Raw genomic sequence first — 21,355 nt, 5'->3', positions numbered from 1 at the left:
ATACATTCTTAGTGGAAACATACCTTGAGACAATTTTGAAGGGCAATTTGGAAATATCTATCAAAATTTTAAATTGCCATTTACTTTCAAGAATTTGTAACAGTGATATAACTGCACATAAAAGTGTGTGTGTGTGTGTGTGTGTATGGTCATTGCAACACTATTTATATTTTCAAAGGGTTAAAAAATACATAAATGTCTATTTAAGGACCTCAATAAATAAATTACAGTCCATGATACAAAAAACTACTATGTGGCCGTGAAAAAAAAAAAATGAGATACATTTAAAGGTACCATTTGGTAATACCTCCAAGATGGTAGGTGAAAAAGAAGGAAATGTCAGTGTATATAAATATGCCTCAATTTGTGTTTTCGAGGAGCAGTATGTATTTCATTTTTGAGAATTTCAAATCTACTATAAAAGGCTTATTTTCCATTGCCTTGGCTATGACTGAAGAATTACCCCTAAACTAATGAATTATATGTGTCAATAAATTCCATTGTTTACTTAACAAGTAAAGAATTTTCTGGACTAGAAGGGAGATTACAAAAGAGAAAGGAATCTATGTAACACCTACCTCAAGTAAGAGATTAAAGTGAAGCTGGGCAGCAACTTGGTAGTCTGTAACGTCTCTTCAAACTTTGTTAGTCTAACCGTTAGTCTAACCATAAAATGAGCCTCTCAATCCAGCAATTCCACTTTTAGCAATTTATCCAAAGGAAATAACTAAGTAAACACAAAATGATACACAGATAAATAACATAGTGATAAGAATAAAATGATAAAAGAAATGTGCAAAGGTATTCATCTCAAGTATTCAGTTTTATTTTTTCATTGGCAAATAAAAATTATATATATTTATCATGTACAACATGTTGTTTTGATATCTATACATTGTGGGATCAGCATTTTATCTAATGCAAACAAAAAAACCTGAAAATAATGTAAATGTTCCAGGAGGCTGGAAGGAGCATAGCTTAGCAGTTAAGAGCACAGTCGGTGGAGTCTGCTTTCCTGCATTTGAATCTCAGCTCTGTCATCATTAGCTGTGTGACTGTAGGAAACTATTTGACCTCTGTACACTTCAGTTTTTTCTCCATTTCTCAGTGGTGACAATAGCAGAACCTATATCAGGGAGTTGTTATCTAGATTAAATGAGTTAATGTTTGTAAAGTGCCTAGCACATTATGTTTCTTAAATATATAAAATATTTATAAATTATAATACAAGGCCGGGCGCAGTGGCTTACGCCTGTAATCCCAGCACTTTGGGAGGCCAAGGCGGGCCGATCATGAGGTAAAGAGATCGAGGCCATGCTGGCCAACATGGTGAAACCCCGTCACTACTAAAAATACAAAACTTAGCTGGGTGTGGTGGCGTGCATCTGTAGTCCCAGCTACTTGGGAGGCTGAGGTGGGAGAATCACTTGAACCCGTGAGGCAGGGGTTGCGGTGAGCCGAAATCAGGCCACTGCACTCCAGCCTGGGTGACAAGAGTGAGACTCCATCTCAAAAAAATAAACAGATAGATAGATAGAGACATAGAGACATAGATATATATAACAATGTGGTCATTTAAGAGAGTAATGATTTTAAGAAAAGAACATTGATCTATATTTATTAATATCAAATATACTACATATAAACCCCAAGTAGCTTGTGGAGTATGACTCCACTTGTGTTAAATGATGTTTAAGTGTATGTAGGTGTGTGTGCATGCACATGTGTGTATATTCTTGGAGTAAAACAATAAAGCTATTTGGATTTGAGGAAAAATTCAGTGACCTAGATAACGCTATCTGCTTCACATTAACTATACCATCTTCAGAGTCTCTACAAAGTCTTCCCCTATCTCGAGTCTCCTTAATTCTTTTCATCTTTTCTATTTTTTCTCTCTACCTTAGAACTTGAGAGTAACTGAACTTACTCTTTCTTCAACTGGGGTTTTACACAAAAGAGAGAAAGGGAAAAAAAAATACAACCTGGAGAGTAAGAAAGGGATTTGTGCCAACTGGAATCTCTTCCTAACCATGTAATGTGACAGAGGGAGGATGGAGAATTGAAAACTGAACAATTAGAGACTGAATGCTAGGGGGCATGGTTCACTCCCCAAACGTTCTCTTCCTCTGCAACCCTGTGCTGAGATCTCCAAGCAATCATCCAATCTTTGTGTATTTTCATAACCTTTTTTTTTTTTTTTTTTTTTTTTTTTTGACACGGAGTCTGGCTTTGTCGCCCAGGCTGGAGTGCAGTGGCCGGATCTCAGCTCACTGCAAGCTCCGCCTCCCGGGTTTAGGCCATTCTCCTGCCTCAGCCTCCTGAGTAGCTGGGACTACAGGCGCCCGCCACCTCACCCGGCTAGTTTTTTGTATTTTTTAGTAGAGATGGGGTTTCACCGTGTTAGCCAGGATGGTCTCGATCTTCTGACCTCATGATCCGCCCATCTCAGCCTCCCAAAGTGCTGGGATTACAGGCTTGAGCCACCGCCCCCGGCCTCATAACCCTTTAAGTAGACAATGGCTACCACATTTTTAGTACATCCAATACTTATCCATCAGTGTAAGACAGTTTTTTAATACCTAATATTTAAAAGATCCAAACACAAATAGCCAAAAGTAAAGGAAATGAAGATGAGGAAATGTGATGAGGCCCTACTGAGTGTGAGGTACTTTCACGTGGATTATTTCATTGATTTTTCACAAAGTCTTAGGAGATGATCATCCAATCTTCCTTTTTGTAGATAGGCAACAGATGTCTGACTGTCGTTGAATAATTTTTCCAAAGATAGGTGGCCAATAATTGGGAGTGCTGAGATTTACACTCAAGCATGTCCATTACAAGGTTCATGTTGTTTTCCTTTCTACTTTCCATTATGCAAGAAACAAAAACCTGGAGTGCAATAACCATTCAAAACACTGTTGGCTTATTTCCCTTAACTTTCTACTCATCTAGAGGGATCAGAGCTATGCATGTCCAATGGTCAATGCAAAATGTAAAACCTTCTCATTGAATCCAAACCTTCCCATTGATCACATTCTGTTACTAACTAAACAAACCTGCTTCAGGAAAGTCCTAAGGGGAGTGCCATGCAAAGAGAAGTCAAGTTTGCTATCAAGGCTCAAACCCCTAAATTTGTACTCTGCTGCTTGATTTTAAAGAATTCTTAACAAAAATATAGTCCAAAACAGCAACAACTAAATGGACGAGGAAAGATACATATAAAGACAGCTGCTCTTTACTTTCATCTTCTTTTGGAATGGGAAGTCTAAGGCCATTAGGGAGAATAAATTAAAAAGATCAGAGGTATAAAATTAGTAAATAAATTTCTGTTAAAATTTTTTTACTATATGTGCTGCTGAAGCAATCACAAATTTTATATAAAATTAACAAAAGTTTAACTTCAAATATCTAGCCTAGGGAAAAATGATATATTTATATCATCCTTACATTTGTAAATTAAATATTTACTGAGCTTCTTTTGTATAAAAATAAGCTTTTGATTTACTCATCTGAACAAAACAGAAGACCTAACATGGAAACAAGGAAGGTCACACATTGAAATATAATCCTACAGAAAGTCACTTATTCAATTAAACCTTTGGGGTTGTCACAGCATAGCTCAGTTTGGCTAAGCACCCTTGTTTCGTATAACTCGTGTTTGCTTTTATTTTCAAGGGATCTTCAGCCCTGTAACATTCATTCATGAATTCATTTGTGCAACAAATATTTATTGCATATCTGGGTCTACATTGCTTTCTGTCATATTCTTTACAGACACACAGACTTCATAATGGGATTTTATATCTACTGTACATTCTTACTCTTTTCCCCTAGATTTTCCTTATCGCTTCCACTCCATTTCAATGCTTTTGCTGCCTCAATCTCAGTCTCTTTCAGTCTTGAGGACTCATAGTGGACAAGTTTAGTAGACTGGAATCAAAGCTGAAGTCATTAGTAGGGGAAAGCAGTGACTGCATTTGCATTAATATTTCTAGAAGAAAGAAGATGGCAGGGCAGAGTACAATTACACATTTTAACCGAATTAAACTGAAAATGCAGTTTAACATTTTAAAACTGGCACTCAAAGTTGTTTTCTCTATTGATGAAACTGTAATTATACTATTGGGCAATTTAATTAATTTTGTGTTTTATTACAGAAGTCCATGATTCTGCCTAAATAGAGTTAAATTAATGGAATATAAATCGGTTTGTCACATCTCCAAGAACTTTTGTGAAGGGTGTTTGGCTTTAATTTGTAAAATCCAGTAAAGTCTCTACATGATAAAAATTAATCATCCTTCTCTCATATCATTTCATCTAGAATTCAGGTAAAAATGAATAATTTTATGTCCTCATTAACCACTTTCCATGCAAAATACTAAAATTCTTAGATAAGCATTAAATTATTAGACCACAGAGACAATCCAAGATGTTCATTAAGTTAACTCCTTCTCCTTGAAAAAAAAAAAAATCAAGGAAAAATCATGAATAGATCAGAAGCAAAAAGTTACTTTGTGGTAAAGGGAATGTTTTATGTAATTACAGTTTTATGAGTAAGAATGCTCCCAAGACAACAATCGATTTATAAATTTAGTTTAAGGAAAGGAAGGAGTCATTTGCTCCTTCTTAACCTTGCCCCAAAATTCTATTTCCATGCCAGGAGGCATCTTTTCAAATAGTTGTGTAAAGTGATTCCTTCTATCAAGATCATTTCAACCTACTAAATGTGCAGTGTTTTACTCATAATTTCTACTCTACGAAGTTATGGTAAACCCTACTTTTCTTTCTCCCTCTCGTCTTCTCTCTCCCTTAAAGGTTATCCTTTCAACAACTCTATTAAATAGTTAACCAAATGCCACAATCATCACTTTACATAAGAGAAAACAGACTTCAAGAAACTGAATGACCGAGAGCAGTTTATTGTAGGAGAAATACTGAAGGATATGAAGTCAAAGTCTGGGATTCTCTTCTTAAGTCCCCCTAAAACTAGCTATGTGATCTTGAATTAGTCACTTCATCACTCTTTGGTTCATTTTCTTTAGGAATAAGGATGAGGGGATCAAGTAAATTAACTCCAAATTACTTTTCAGCTCTACATTCTAAGCCTTACCCAAAACTGAGAATCTGTATCAGGTTATATTAGGAATCTGCATTAGAATGTTTTCTCTATCAATGTGTCAATTCTGATCCAGTATATATCAACCACAGCATGCATCTGTGGATTGTTTCCTTCCCCCACTTAGAAAGAGGTTCTGGAACTGCCTGAGAAAATTCATCTGGTCTTCTTCCCACTAGTCAGTTCCATAGACCCTAAAGTCAGTGGTTCCCCATGTCTCTTTGCAACACCATTGTTCATCTTTTCACATCAGTACAGTCCCACAGATTATATAGGAGAAAGTGCAGAATATATGCCATCAGATTAAAACTCAATTGCACTAGCGTTAACATTTTATTTTTATGGAACAGCACTTATTTTCATAACTTTTGAAATGTATCAGTTCCAGTTAAATTTTTTCTCAAATAATTAAATAAGAACATTTAATACGACATTATTAAGAATTGCTTTGGGAACCTAATCTGGCATCTAACTCTTGAAGGAAGAAAGTCAACCATTCCTGGCCTTGGTTCTTGAAATGAAGAAATTGGGCTGAATTGTTTCTAAAATTTTATAGCTCTAAACATCACAATTAAAAGAACTAGAGAGGCAAGAGCAAACACATTCAAAAGCTAGCAGAAGGCAAGAAATAACTAAGATCAGAGCAGAACTGAAGGAGATAGAGACACAAAAAACCCTCCAAAAAATCAATGAATCCAGGAGTTGGTTTTTTGAAAAGATCAACAAAATTGACAGACCGCTAGCTAGACTAATAAAGAAGAAAAGAGAGAGGAATCAAATAGACGCAATAAAAAATGATAAAGGGGATATCACCACCGACCCACAGAAATACAAACTACCGTCAGAGAATACTAAAACACCTCTACGCAAATCAACTAGAAAATCTAGAAGAAATGGATAATTTCCTGGACACTTACACTCTCCCAAGACTAAACCAGGAAGAAGTTGAATCCCTGAATAGACCAATAGCAGGCTCTGAAATTGAGGCAACAATTAATAGCCTACCCACCAAAAAAAGTCCAGGACCAGATGGATTCACAGCTGAATTCTACCAGAGGTACAAGGAGGAGCTGGTACCATTCCTTCTGAAACTATTTCAATCAATAGAAAAAGAGGGAATCCTCCCTAACTCTTTTTGAGGCCAACATCATCCTGATACCAAAGCCTGGCAGAGACACAACAAAAAGAGAGAATTTTAGACCAATATCCCTGATGAACATCGATGCAAAAATCCTCAATAAAATACTGGCAAACCGGATTCAGCAGCACATCAAAAAGCTTATCCACCATGATCAAGTGGGCTTCATCCCTGGGATGCAAGGCTGGTTCAACATTCGCAAATCAATAAACGTAATCCAGCATATAAACAGAACCAAAGACAAGAACCACATGATTATCTCAATAGATGCAGAAAAGGCTTTTGACAAAATTCAACAGCCCTTTATGCTAAAAACGCTCAATAAATTTGGTATTGATGGAACGTACCTCAAAATAATAAGAGCTATTTATGACAAACCCACAGCTAATATCATACTGAATGGGCAAAAACTGGAAAAATTCCCTTTGAAAACTGGCACAAGACAGGGATGCCCTCTCTCACCACTCCTATTCAACATAGTGTTGGAAGTTCTGGCTAGGGCAATCAGGCAAGAGAAGAAATCAAGGGTATCCAGTTAGGAAAAGAAGAAGTTAAATTGTCCCTGTTTGCAGATGACATGATTGTATATTTAGAAAACCCCATTGTCTCAGCCCAAAATCTGCTTAAGCTGATAAGCAACTTCAGCAAAGTCTCAGGATACAAAATTAATGTGCAAAAATCACAAGCATTCTTATACACCAGTAACAGACAAGCAGAGAGCCAAATCAGGAATCAACTTCCATTCACAATTGCTTCAAAGAGAATCAAATACCTAGGAATCCAGCTTACAAGGGATGTAAAGGACCTCTTCAAGGAGAACTACAAACCACTGCTCAGTGAAATCAAAGAGGACACAAACAAATGGAAGAACATACCATGCTCATGGATAGGAAGAATCAATATCGTGAAAATGGCCATACTGCCCAAGGTGATTTATAGATTCAATGCCATCCCATCAAGCTACCAATGACTTTCTTCACAGAATTGGAAAAAAACGGCTTTAAAGTTCATATGGAACCAAAAAAGAGCCCGCATTGCCAAGACAATCCTAAGTCAAAAGGACAAAGCTGGAGGCGTCACGCTACCTGACTTCAAACTATACTACAAGGCTACAGTAACCAAAACAGCATGGTACTGGTACCACAACAGAGATATAGACCAATGGAACAGAACAGAGTCCTCAGAAATAATACCACACATCTACAGCCATCTGATCTTTGACAAACCTGAGAGAAACAAGAAATGGGGAAAGGATTCCCTATTTAATAAATGGTGCTGGGAAAATTGGCTAGCCATAAGTAGAAAGCTGAAACTGGATCCTTTCCTTACCCCTTATACGAAAATTAATTCAAGATGGATTAGAGACTTAAATGTTAGACCTAATACCATAAAAACCCTAGAAGAAAATCTAGGTAGTACCATTCAGGACATAGGCATGGGCAAGGACTTCATGTCTAAAACACCAAAAGCAACGGCAGCAAAAGCAAAAATTGACACATGGGATCTAATTAAACTAAAGAGCTTTTGCACAGCAAAGAAACTACCATCAGAGTGAACAGGCAACCTACAGAATGGGAAAAATTTTTGCAACCTACTCATCTGACAAAGGGCTAATATCCAGAATCTACCAAGAACTCAAACAAATATACAAGAAAAAAGCAAACAACCCCATCAAAAAGTGGGGAAAGGATATGAACAGACATTTCAAAAGAAGACATCCATACAGCCAACAGACACATGAAAAAATGCTCATCATCACTGGCCATCAGAGAAATGCAAATCAAAACCACAATGAGATACCATCTCACACCAGTTAGAATGGCAATCATTAAGAAGTCAGGAAACAACAGGTGTTGGAGAGGATGTGGAGAAATAGGAACACTTTTACACTGTTGGTGGGATTGTAAACTAGTTCAACCATTATGGAAAACAGTATGGCGATTCCTCAAGGATCTAGAACTAGATGTACCATATGACCCAGCCATCCCACTACTGGGTATATACCCAAAGGATTATAAATTACTCTACTACAAAGACACATGCACACGTTTGTTTATTGCGGCACTATTCACAATAGCAAAGACTTGGAATCAACCCAAATGTCCATCTGTGACAGACTGGATTAAGAAAATGTGGCACATATACACCATGGAATACTATGCAGCCATCAAAAAGGATGAGTTTGCGTCCTTTGTAGGGACATGGATGCTGGAAACCATCATTCTTAGCAAACTATCACAAGAACAGAAAACCAAACACCGCATGTTCTCACTCATAGGTGGGAACTGAACAATGAGATCACTTGGACTCGGGAAGGGGAACATCACACACTGGGGCCTATCATGGGGAGGGGGGAGGAGGGAGGGATTGCATTGGGGAGTTATACATGATATAAACGTCATGCACATGTACCCTAGAACTTAAAGTATAATAAAAAAAAAAAAAAAAAAAAAAAAGTTTTTTTTCAATTATTTAATCAATGGCAACAAAGATGACAGAAATGACAACCTTGGTCTTAAAGAAACACATCAATACACATACATAGCCTGCACTTAGTCTTTGCCAGAAGGCTGAGAAGCAAGGGATAAGTATACAAATATTTTAGGTGAGCCATGACTGAGCACTCCAGTCAAGGAGGATGCTGAGAAAATATAAGTACGAACAATGGGAGAATGCCAGGAACTATATGAGACCAAATAGACCAATGAAATTGTCTTACCTGCCTTCTGAGGCTCCTTTCAAGTGTGTTTTTTTGTTTTGTTTTGTTTATTTAAGAAAAAAACAAGCAAGAATTAGGGCAATGAAAAGCATTCTACCAAAGGAAAAAAAAAGTATGTGACTAGACCCTCTGTTTTCCAACTATGTTAAGAATGTGGGCCTCCAGGCCTAGCTGTCACAGGCACCGTGATTCTTTGCTGCATAGCTTGACAAGTGCCTTCTCCATCAGTGTACCAATCCTGACCCAGCCACAGATTGCATCTCTGGGTTGTTTTCTTCCCCCATTTAGGAAGAGGCTCAGTGATTGAGAAAATTAAGACTACATAGATGAGAGAAGTAGACATTTATTTCCATTTGTGTCAGTTGCCTACTGTTGTAAAATGGTTGCACAGCAAAGAGAATTTCTTCAAGGCCACCAGAAATTAAGTGGAAAAGTCAAGAATTAATGCTTCTTCCACAGCTAAAGAGTTTGAAAACACCACTTAACAGTCATTTTAAAATGGGAAGAACCCCAAATTCCTATACAATGTTTTTAAAAACCCTCATGTCAAGCATAAATATTCAATTGACCTTTGTGGACATTAGGGATTCTTTGTCCTAGATGCCAGGGATAATGTTTGGAAGATACTGTGCCACCATTTTAGAGACCTTATCTAGGCTGTGGTGGGGAGAGTGGTATAAATGGAGAGTTATAAATCACTGGCAAGGAATAAACTTAAAACACAAATCAAAAGCAAAATGTCTTTCACCAAGCTAGACCTTACTCATGGGATAGATATAAAAGGGCAACATGCCTTCAACTATAAGTCTCATAAAGTCAGACATGTGTTTCTTACTCTAGTTAATTGAATATAGCTTTATGGATTTAAATGTACAAAGTTATGGATAGTAGAAAAATTCAACTACTTTTGCTTTGGTTTTTCAGCTCAAAATCAAATAGACCAAAAAAAAGTTACATTTTCAAGCCTGTCAAATTTCTCTTTCACCATAATTCACTGACCCCTGGTATGTCATGTCTGGCCTGGAAGAGAAGCAGATGTCATTCCAACAAGACCTCTGTTTCCTTAAACCTGCAATTCCATTCATCATTTTTGTCACATGCTGAGCACACAGAGCCACTTGGACCAGACTCAAGGTCCCATGGCCTCTGAATTCTACAGAGTTAGACAGATTATATTGTAAAATTGATGAAATTATTGTAACATTAGAATCAAGAAATAGCGATGAACCATTACAATATGCATTCATTATTATTTCCAATTCAGTGATCAACAAGGTAATCAGCTACTACCAAGACAAACCAGAACTCTATCTCCCTTACAAACATAGTATTGTTAGGTAAGGTCCTCCTTAGTAACATATTAGGCTTTCACCTTTATGTCGATAGGGAAGCAGTAAAATCTTGTGGCTTTAATTTCTGTTATGGGCAAGATGGAAATCAGCAGACTAGAGTTCTCATTCTAACATGTGTAACCCAGGTAAGACAATTAACTACCCTATGCCTCATATTCACCACTTATCAAATGACTTACCCATACCTGGCTTTCCTCTCTTCCCATTTCAGAGCAGAGGCTACATCTAGAAAACTGCCTAATGACCTTGCAAGAATTATGTGTACCATTCCAAAGAATTTTCCTTTTCTATAAGGGTCAGGAAATAAATGATTGGCAAGGAAATATCCCCTAGGACACATGGGAAGAAAACCCTGCCATCTCATACTTGGTTTGAACAAATTATAAGTATGGCAAGGTACATTGTAACAAGTCACTTAATGTTTTATAGGCTAGTGGCTCCAATAGCATCTGATATTGAATATTGGCCCAAATCCTTTTGGAAGAATCAACAAAAAGTGGATGCTGATAAGCAGCAGGCAATTTCCTCCCAACTTGTGTTCACAAACAGCCTATGAGAGTTGAAATTCCAGGCTGGAACATTGCTCAAATTCTGATCCTTTCTGGGAAGTAACATTCTCTCTGGACAGTAATGGCAATGCAGGCCACAAGGCTGTGCAGATGGTATACAGAAAGAGGGAAGTCTGTTCTCATTGTGGGCTGAAATGTCCTGGCTAGGAAATAAAGTTTTACCTTTCACCCTTCTGCTAAAGCTGTAACAGTCCTGATTTCCATTAAAAGATCCACTCATTTCCTTTTTCAATGGCACCACAAATGAAAATAGGGCCAGAGTTATGCCCCAAGACACAATATACTGTACCTCAATTTTCTTCATGTATGGAATATCATGACAACTGATTAAAGTCTCAGGATTAGTCTTTTAAAGTGGCCACAAGCTGCTCTTTAATTTAAGCCAATTTATTTTTTTTAGTGCTATGGCACCATTCTGCGAACACAGCTTTAGTCTCCTTTTATTAGATTTATGTATAGGAGAACCGACAAGATAGTGGGTGGAATAATTTATTGATTCATATGGGAGTCTAACAAAAAATAATGGCATGGCATACCATTGCAAGGTTACCTCTGATAATCTAAGACACAAACATGTAGCCCTCTGGCCCACGATTTATTCTAATGTTAATGATTACCCAAATGAAGAAATCAGCATCATAAATTAGACTTCTAGACTATTTTTAATGTCTTTTGCAATTATCAAAAGAAACATACTTCTTTGAAACCTCTTCATCCATTTTCTGTCTCTGAAACACAACTTACCATGAGCACATAAATATAATGCAGTGGCTCCTAGGAAAGATGACTGTTTAAGGTAGTAAGCCCCAAGAATGGAGAAATCTATGATTCACTAAGAGTGTCATATTGACCAATCGGGATGTGGACTCTAGTTTCAATAATGGGATTCCAGTGAGCACTGGGTGCTGGAAAAGTTGACTTACTGTAACTCTACCACAAGCCACCAATGTACCTCTAGAGCCACATTTCTCTTTTTAAAGAGTCTTTTTGCACTTACTGGTAATTTTGAGTATATCATAGAGGAGAAGAGATATGGTGGGGGTCAGAAACAGGGGCTAGTGAACAATGCATGTCATTAGAAAATCTTCTACATCTAGCTCTGTGAGTGGCCCTAATTTTGACACTTCCCAATCACAATACAAGTCAAATTTACAAATGAACAAAGGGCTTGGAAAAACTGAAACATCCTGTAGAAGGAGAAGCATGATGCACAAAACAGAGGATAAATGCTTTGTCTCAGATCTTGTGGTGGTTAAAATCTGTCTCCCCTCTAAATTCTAAACACCTAAGACATTGAAAATTATCCGTTATTTCAACCATATCACAGAGTTCACTGGTAAACTACCAGGTTCCAAAGGCAGTCCACTAACTTTCTCTTTCAAAATTCAATTTGACAGATTCCTTTTTTAAACTTTCATTTTAAGTTCAGGGGTACAAGTGCAGGTTTGTTACATAGGTGTCATGGGGGGTTGTTGTACAGATTATTTCGTCACCCAGATATTATGCCTAGTACCCATTAGTTATTCTTCCTGATCCTCTTCCTCCTCCCACCCTCCACCCTCCAAAAGGCCCCAGTGTGTTGAGCTCCTACATGCGTCCATGTGTTCTCATCATTTAGCTCGCAGCACTCATAAGTGCATACATGTGGTATTTGGTTTTCTGCTCCTTAGTTTGCTAAGGAGAAAGACCATTCAACCCAGCAATGCCATTACTGGATACGTGTCCAAAAGAATATAAATCACTCTATTATAAATACACATGCATGCATATGTTCACTGCAGCACTATTCACAATAGCAAAGACGTGGAATCAACCTAAATACCCATCAATGATAGACTGGATAAAGAAAATTTGTACATATATATGATGGAATACTATGCAGCCATAAAAAAATAACAAGATCATGTCCTTTGCAGGGACATGGATGAAGCTGGAAACCATTATCCTAAGCAAACCAACAACTTTCTTAAAACCATTATGTGTAAAGCATATGTTAGAAGAATTAATCACTTCTGAGATTCAAGAGTACCAATATCACTAGTCCTCAAAGCAACTATAACCTACACAATACAGATATTCCTCTGCTAAGGTAGTTTAATAAATAAAAGATGTTAAATTTTCTTAAAGCAAATGGTTCTTTACAATTCATGATTAAGAGCATATTTGTAGGCCAGGCGCAGTGGCTCAAGCCTGTAATCCCAGCACTTTGGGAGGCCGAGACGGGCGGATCACAAAGTCAAGATATTGAGACCATCCTGGCTAACATGGTGAAATCCCGTCTCTACTAAAAAATACAAAAAAACTAGCCAGGCGAGGTGGCGGGCGCCTGTAGCTCCAGCTACTCAGGAGGCTGAGGCAGGAGAATGGCGTAAACCCGGGAGGTGGAGCTTGCAGTGAGCTGAGATCCGGCCACTGCACTCCAGCCTGGGTGACAGAGTGAGACTCCGTCTCAAAAAAAAAAAAAAAAAAAAAAAAAAGAAGCATATTTGTTCATATACTAAGTTTATAAAACAACCCCACTGCAAAATGCCATGGTTGGAAATAAAAATGCCGTGTTTAGAATATACAGCCACCTTGGCAACAAATTATGCATTTCTATAACATTTTTGGTGTTGGTGCATGTTTGATGTTTGGGTGAGTTTTTTGTTTCTTTTCTGCTGATTAAAATATTTATAATGATTTTCAGATGTTCGGTGACTAAGGCAAGATTGCATGTCAATTGTTTAGCTCATTGGAGAGGGTAATAGTTTTATGATGACAGTTTCTGAATACAGTATAAATACAAATACAAGTATTTCTTTCTTCCTCTCCTCCTTCTTTCCCCTTTTCCCCCTCTCCTTCTGATTCTATAAAAAAGAAAAAAAGTATCTTTGAAAATCAACTTAATGCTTTCTGTCTTTTAGACCATTTTAGTTTCCAAACTGAAGTGAAATTTCTAGTATGTTATTATTAGCTCTGTTCTTGCCAGAGGCCTGAAGAAATTATATCCCCGGGGTACATGTTCTGATGAGACTTTTCCCAGAAAAGCAAACTAAGAAGTATACTCATGTTCTGGGCTGTCAGAAGTAGAATCTGCATTGATGCTTCTTACCAAGAAGGATCCAGTTAATTTTTGTCAATATATTTACAAAAACAGAAAATTGTGAAGTGGCTCTAGTATCAATCCCCAGGACCATCTCACCCTACCCTCACTCTATTTATCAGACACCAACTTCTATAATCCCAAGAAATTTAGGAAAACTAAGATATGTCTTTAGGATGCCCACTAGAAAAACAAGTCAAATATTTGAATTAGAAGCATGGAAAACACTTTCTTTTCCCCTCTCTCCATCACACAACTAAATGACTTTGCCTAGGATCCTAACTAATTGCTTGAATTCTCCACCATGAATAATCTGACCTATTAAATCAACATCACACATTCACAGTTCTACCCCCAAGGCCTTTAACATCTCCTTACAAAGGGAGCTGTAAAACATGATGAAGAATCAAGGCTGTCAGTGAGATTCTAGCCTATCAAGGAACCAAGACATTAAGGGAGATAAAAATGCCTTCAGTGGATCTAATCAACCAAAAATGGGAATAGGAGGAATATTTAACAGGTCCATGGTACAGCTATTTAACTGAAGTTTCATCAGTGATGGTAACATATTTAAAGAAAGAGTATTTCAAAAAGACTGGATGGGCTTGTCAGCATAGAAAACTTGGATTCAGTTATTGTATTGGAAAGGAAAGTACTCTAAATAGTGTTTCAGATATTCTTCTCATAAGAAAAGGGCATATCAAAAGGGTATTCTGGTGAGAGTCAGTTTATTTCTGAATATCTATTAACTCTAGAAGCACTGACAAAGTTCCATTTCCGGGCCTGGGACCAAATCAATTTCACCAGGCTGATGCAAGCTGCAGGACATCTGAGTGGCTAATCAGTCAGTTTTCTTCTGTCAGATTTTCCTGTAACTGTGTACTGCCCAACTTTCATTCAAAAATTTTACCAGATTTTTAAGGAAAAGAGTATGGGCTATGTTCCATGAGATATACCATGGTGAACCCTATGCACCCAAGTCCATGAGGACCCTGAATGCCTACTGGAGAAAGGAGCATGAAAAAGAAATGGAAATACCCTTCTTGCCTATGCAGCAAACTTTCATAGCTCGTGATCAACCTTTCTCAGTCAGCCATTTGAACACTGAAAAGACTACCATATAATTTATCATCCAAACCAAGATACTTCTGAATATAAGAGAAATATATATATATATATATATATATATAGGCAATGGGCATAAAACAGAACTGTTCCAAGTAAACAGAGAAGTATTCTCTCACCTTAGTTGTATGGCCTTGGCCACTGAATAATTGTCACACACCCACTCAGACAAAAGACTAATGCTTTTTACTATCAAAATCCAAAAGCCAAAAGCTTTTGAAAAAGAGCAGTCTCAATTCATTATTCAATAAACAAAATAATGTTCCAAAGACAGAAAAACTAAGGATGACATTGGTATGTTCATCTTCCCAAAATAATTTGTTCAGCTCAAGGTTAGTAAGAAAAAGAAACTCCTACTGCTACTGATAAAGCCATCTGTGCTTCGGAAGCGGCTGACAGGTGTCTCCAGAAGAAGCAATCAAAAGTCATTAACGATCAAAATCATGACAATCAAATACAAGGATCTATCAGGGTCTTATTATCCAAATTGCAATAAAAAGAATTCAGACACCCACTCTCTGAAAGACAGAACAGTCACTACTTTCCAAGTCTATTGGCTGCACTCTGTTATCGGGGTTCCTAAACCCTAATTCCTGAGGGATCTATAAGAAAAATTAATAAGCAAAAGGAACACAGATGATAGTTGAGAAAAAGCTAGAGCCCTGAAAATCTTTCAAATGCATATTCTTCCACAGTGCAGATGTTCATCCAGACCACTTTTATAACTAAGGAAATATATTCTGGGAAGATTTGGCATTTTTTAAAGTTCAAAGTTGAAAGCACACATTCTATAAATAAATCTACAATGAAGTGCTAAAAGGTTTATTTCTGACTTCTTATTTCACAAACTAGGAACTAGGCATTAAAATATTGGGTCATAAAATGCTTAAAAAGTAGATTACTAGAAACTAATAGAACACATTATTATCTATTGAGCCAATGATGGGTCAAATGGCATTTTGAATTCTTGCGGAGAATATGAATATGACCTTCATGTATACCATTTACAGAAAGCAATTTTATTTACATTTTTAAATCCACATAAAGGTGAAAGATGATACTGCTGCAAAATGAAACATTTAATTTTTTGCCCCAAGGCATAACTAAGCTCTCCCAAGGTCAAATGTAGTACAAGACTGAAATGAAGCCAGACTCTCCTCCCTCATCTCTTACCAGAGGATTTCCACTTTGGGCAAAAGTATCTTGGATCTACTTTTATTTTTCAGAGATAGATAAATTCCTAGATCCAACATAGACTGAATAATTCTATACAATATTGTGAAGGAAGTTTTCTACTTTATCTTTAGATTACACATGCAGAATGCAGTGAAACACCTGTGCTAAATTAGTTGGATGTCTGAACCCTTTTGACTGTAAGGTATTAAACTAAGCAGATTTGAAGTTTCTTAGTTTGTATGATTGTGCAAATATTTTACTTCAAAAAAAGCATAGACTTGCATCCCCTTTTAAATCCAGTAAGCTGTCAGCACGGCAGGACTCATTAGATTAAATGCCACAGGAAAGTTAGAGTTTATGCTCTGTATATATGGTTACCCCCTTAGAAGTGAACTCTGGTCTTCTCTCCCCACCTCCTGCTTCCAAGACATGGCAAATAATTCAAAAAACGTGAGTGTGATTTGTTAGGCAAGATACAGATGTTATGCATCATTTTAAAATCTACTACAGATGACTGTGAGGGCTGTACTTTATGTCCCAGTCTCACTTCTTACCTTACCCTGAGGCCCAGGGATCATTTTTCATATTGGTCAGGTCAATAGATGCAGACTTCCTAAAACGCTTGTGTCCCACATGCCACGAGCAGAAGCTGCAGTCACAATCATCAGTATCAAGCTTGCATTTCTTAACTTTGTATCCCCATTTGATGGGAAGTCCCTAAAGAATAAAAACTGCATCTAATAAAACTACTTAACTACAGTAGTAGCAACAGCAATTTTATACACACCCCAGTTCCCCAAATAGGATTGGCCCAAAAGAGGAAGAAAAAAAGAACTCTTAATTAAAATGGAAGGCAACATAGTTATTTCTTTTGAAATATTTTTACAATGAGACTCTCCAACACAAGCATAACATGGGGTAGTGATTAAAAGTCCTGGCTCAACAATAAGACTGCCTGAGATAGAATCTTGCCACCTTACACCAGACACACTCTCAATGCCTCAATTCCCTCATCTATAAAATGGGATATTATCAACCATACCACTAGCATGAGCATACTAATATGTTAAGAGTAAAGATATTAATATGACCTAATATTAATAGTACATGTCATCTTATAGGATCATTAAAAGAAATAAATGGGGAAAAAAAACTCCATGTTAAAGTCCTGGCACACTGCTTGACTCAGAATATAAACAGAGATATGGAACATTTTATCCTTTGTAGTAGTCTTTACACCTTCCCTATTTTAATGTGAAATATAAAACAAAATAGTGTTTTTGTGTAGGAACTCTTCTTGGATACCCACGGCAATGCCTTGGAAGGGGGCATATGGTAACCTATACAAGATATTCTTAGCAGCACATGAGAGGGCTATTGTGGCTCTCATTCCATCAAACTGTTTCGACAAGTGCTTCCAGGGAGTTAATGTGTCACACTCAGGTATTCAGCTAGAATGAACTTCAATAGGGAAAAGTCCCCTGGACTTTAAAACCCAGTAGGCTATTATGAGTTTTGATTATACTGTGTGCAAATTTTAGAAGAATCTCAAGTGTTAAAAGTAATCTAAAGCAGATACTACTCACAAATTAATATTTAAAATCATATCTTAATAAATGGCCATAGTGTTTGCCACCCGGAATTAAAACATCACAAGGATTCTCATCTCAATTAGGCAATCTATTTATTGAGCCTATTGATGATTTGTCTCTTCATTTCCATAAACATTGGCTAGTTGCTGTAGAAATGTCTTTTTTTTCTTTTTTGAGACTAAGTCTTGCTCTGTCTTCCAGGCTTGAGTGCAGTAGCATAATCTCAGCTCACAGCAACCTCTGCCTCCCAGGTTCAAGCAATTCCCCTGCCTCATCCTCCCGGAGCTGGGACTACAGGTGTGTACCATCATGCCCAGCTAGTTTTTTGTATTTTAGTAGAGACAGGGTTTCACCATGTTGCCCAGGCTGGTCTCAAACTCCTGAGCTCAAGCAATCTGCCCGCCTCAGCCTCCCAAAGTGCTAGAATTGCAGGCGTGAGTCACCGCACCCAGCCAAAATGTCCATTTTCTTCTGGCTGTAATCACAAAGGTAACTACCCACACTAAATACATATGACTTTCTGGGCAGCATTGAGCAACTGTATAGCTATCAACTAGCTGAAAGAAGTAAACAAAAAATAGGATGGCCCTAGGATAGAATCAACCCTGCTGTGTCATGTTCATAGGGACAGTGCTGGACGCACATGGGAACCTGGTCCGGAAACTCTTCTCTCTAAAATGTTAGCAAGACTTTTTTTCTTTTTTAGTTCATCATTGCATTGTACCAGTCACCTTTCTAAGCTCTTTATAATACATTAAGTCAGTGAATCCTCAATAGTAACTCTACGGCGTATTGTCAGCCCCATTTTTCAAGTAAGGAAATTGAGGATTTGAGAAGTTAAGTTTGCCCAAAGTCACAGAATTAAGGATATACTTTGCCATTACCTTCTCTTTTCTCCTAGCCAGGCTGTCACAATGCTGCTTCCCTTAAGAATTGTAGTGAGGGATCTGAGAGAGAGAAAGAGGTCCTGGGATGACTGAAGGGGCCTGTTTTCTCTCCCTTATAGCCAGGTCCTCATTGGAGCCAAGTGAATTCAGTGTTGACACCTGGTTGGGTGCCATGATATTATCCACCTGGCTGGAAGTTTGATGATGGTCTTTAGGAAAACATCAGCCACCTGGAGGCACGTTGATTTGCCTTTAAAGCCTCTCACTCTTTTAACCACTTGTTCAAGGAACATCAAGGGTGGGGGGGAATCCATCAATCTGTGCAAATACATCTGGCCACATATTAATGTGAGTCACCCTAATTGTGAAGAATTTCAGTCAAGAATGCAAGGCAGGATTAAACGTCTCAGGTCAAAATCATTCACTTTTCATGCTTCCACACTTCAGAACGCTTATTCAAGAGGTGCAGATCCAAAAGTGGTAGTTCAGTTCATATGCCAGATCTGCATTTATTTGATAATAGCTAGATATTGTAGCTGCCTCTTCGCTGCAGCTGTTCACAATTCTGCGTTGTTAAACCAAAAGAAATAAGGTTGAAAAGCTAACACCAGACACTCATCATTCAATTATATATTTCTTGTGAAAGAGGCAAAAACTCTGCCATGTTCTGCAAAATCTCCACATCAATAGCAATTAAGTTCCACATCAAGACCAGAGAAATACTACACTGACCATGCATGAATAACTTCCTTTCATATGCAGTGACTTGCATCTTTCTCTGCATTTAATTCTATGACACAGTAAATGATGGTGCCCTGGTGAAAGAAACTATTCACAAATAACTGGGAAAAAAATGTGAGTAAAGGTGTTTTTTATATCTTCAATTTCAAAGATTAGTTAGACAGCTCTATTACTAACAGCACAGCTGCTCCAACAACAAATCACAACTCATCATTCTGCAAACAGATTTTAGAATTAAACTTAGGATTAATTATGGAATTTTCACTTAAAATTTCTCAAACAGAAAATGTAACAGGTCTCATATAGCCCAGCTCATGCTTTTAAGAGTTTTCCATCAAGTATTAGGCAGCATTAGCAGTGCATGTAGCCAGTTGATAAGTCAGGGCACTGTTTCTGATTTAGAGGAGATGTTAACAGGATAGTGCAGTGATCATTCTTATAAGAAAAAAAAAGAATATTACTATTCTAGTTATCATTGGAATGAAATGGGGAGGGGAACAGCCTTTTAAAATGTCACCATGATTTTTAATCATATATAATTCTCAGTCCAAGAAGGCAAGAGAAAAAAAAAAAAAAGCTTCATCCCCCCAATATAAATACACAGTAAGGAAAAAAGGAAATCATAGTGGAATGTATGGCATTTTTTAGAGATCCATAAACTATGTAACAGAATAAATGAGAAAATGTAGTTTTAATTTTTGTTTAGAGGAAGAACAAGATAAGGACCTCAAATTGTGCCTATGGAAAACAGGAAGAGATTTGTTTTTAACGATTTACCTTCAAAAAGTCTCATTTTTATTATGTTTGATGCTGAAATCAAAACCTCTTTTCATTTACTTATTCAAAAATACATATAGAATATCAATAATATGTAACTAATATATTGTTATAACTAATATATTGTTGATTATTTTAAGCAAAATAATAAAGCAATGTTAAAGGGGCTTTTTTCTTTCTTAGCCGTGACTTCTTTGTGACCCATAGATTTCTTTGTATCTAGTAAGTTAAGAAAATGCATCATTCCTAAAATTTTGATTATGTGCTTAGATGTTACCTTGGACTCTTACAATCAGTTTCAAAGCAGGTCAAGTACATAAAAGAAGGGACAATTCATGATTAGCATATCAGTGTTCATATCACTGCACTAAGACAGACAATAAATTTCCATTACATTGTCAAACTCACTCAAAACAATCAAATATTTCACTGAATCATTTACAACTATCGATTGCACACCAAATCTAACTTTATATTCTTCCTATTTTAAATAGATGCAATATTTTACAAGGACTTTGCAAGTAAGAGATTGTGAATGTAAAGCAGTCCATTAATTTTATATAAGCTGTTTTATATACCTATGGGCCTCTCATAACATCCAGCTACAAGGTTACAAGGAGAAGAATCATTTTCTAAAATTCAGTTGAAGAGGTTGGATTGTGCATGACTAAAATTTCAGCTATCATGCCATTGTAGTTCCTCCTTACCAAAATTGCTTTCATTCTGTAGCTGAAAACACTCACATAAACAAGGCAACAGTGCAATGTCAGGTACCAGATTCCTATCAAGGAAATGGTACTTTCAAACCCATATTGGAACAACTTGTATGAAAACAAAAGAATTCTCCACAATTATTTTCCATGGAATCCTCTAAAGAGGTAGATAAATAGAAACATATATAACCTTGCTCTCCTTTGTGTATATGTGTATATGTAATCTGTAAATGAAAAAGGCTCCTTAAAACCAGGAAATTTTCTCTAAATCTTTGTCATAATTTTTGTTGCAATAACCTCTTAGAGAAGAAAGTCAGTGCCTCTTTCTTTTAGTCTGCGGTTTTCAATTATATTAAAATTCCTGCCAA

General features: G+C 37.0%; 1 protein-coding gene and 1 long non-coding RNA gene across 2 annotated transcripts in view; one reads left to right on the top strand and one right to left on the bottom strand.

The window, feature by feature from the left end:
- NXPH1 (neurexophilin 1) overlaps positions 1–21,355 on the bottom strand; it is a 329,416-nt gene that overhangs the window by 296,054 nt on the left and 12,007 nt on the right. The gene's annotated exons all lie outside the window — the stretch shown is intronic.
- LOC117073679 lies at positions 1,233–19,687 on the top strand. Its single transcript, XR_004433316.1, has 3 exons — positions 1,233–1,379; positions 9,794–9,797; positions 19,677–19,687. It is a non-coding gene; the product is annotated as an uncharacterized LOC117073679 (long non-coding RNA).

This window comes from Trachypithecus francoisi, unplaced genomic scaffold (genome assembly GCF_009764315.1).
Source record: "Trachypithecus francoisi isolate TF-2019V2 unplaced genomic scaffold, Tfra_2.0 Lachesis_group4, whole genome shotgun sequence".
Taxonomy (NCBI): Eukaryota; Metazoa; Chordata; class Mammalia; order Primates; family Cercopithecidae; genus Trachypithecus; species Trachypithecus francoisi.
This window is presented reverse-complemented; position numbering and strand designations above follow the sequence as displayed.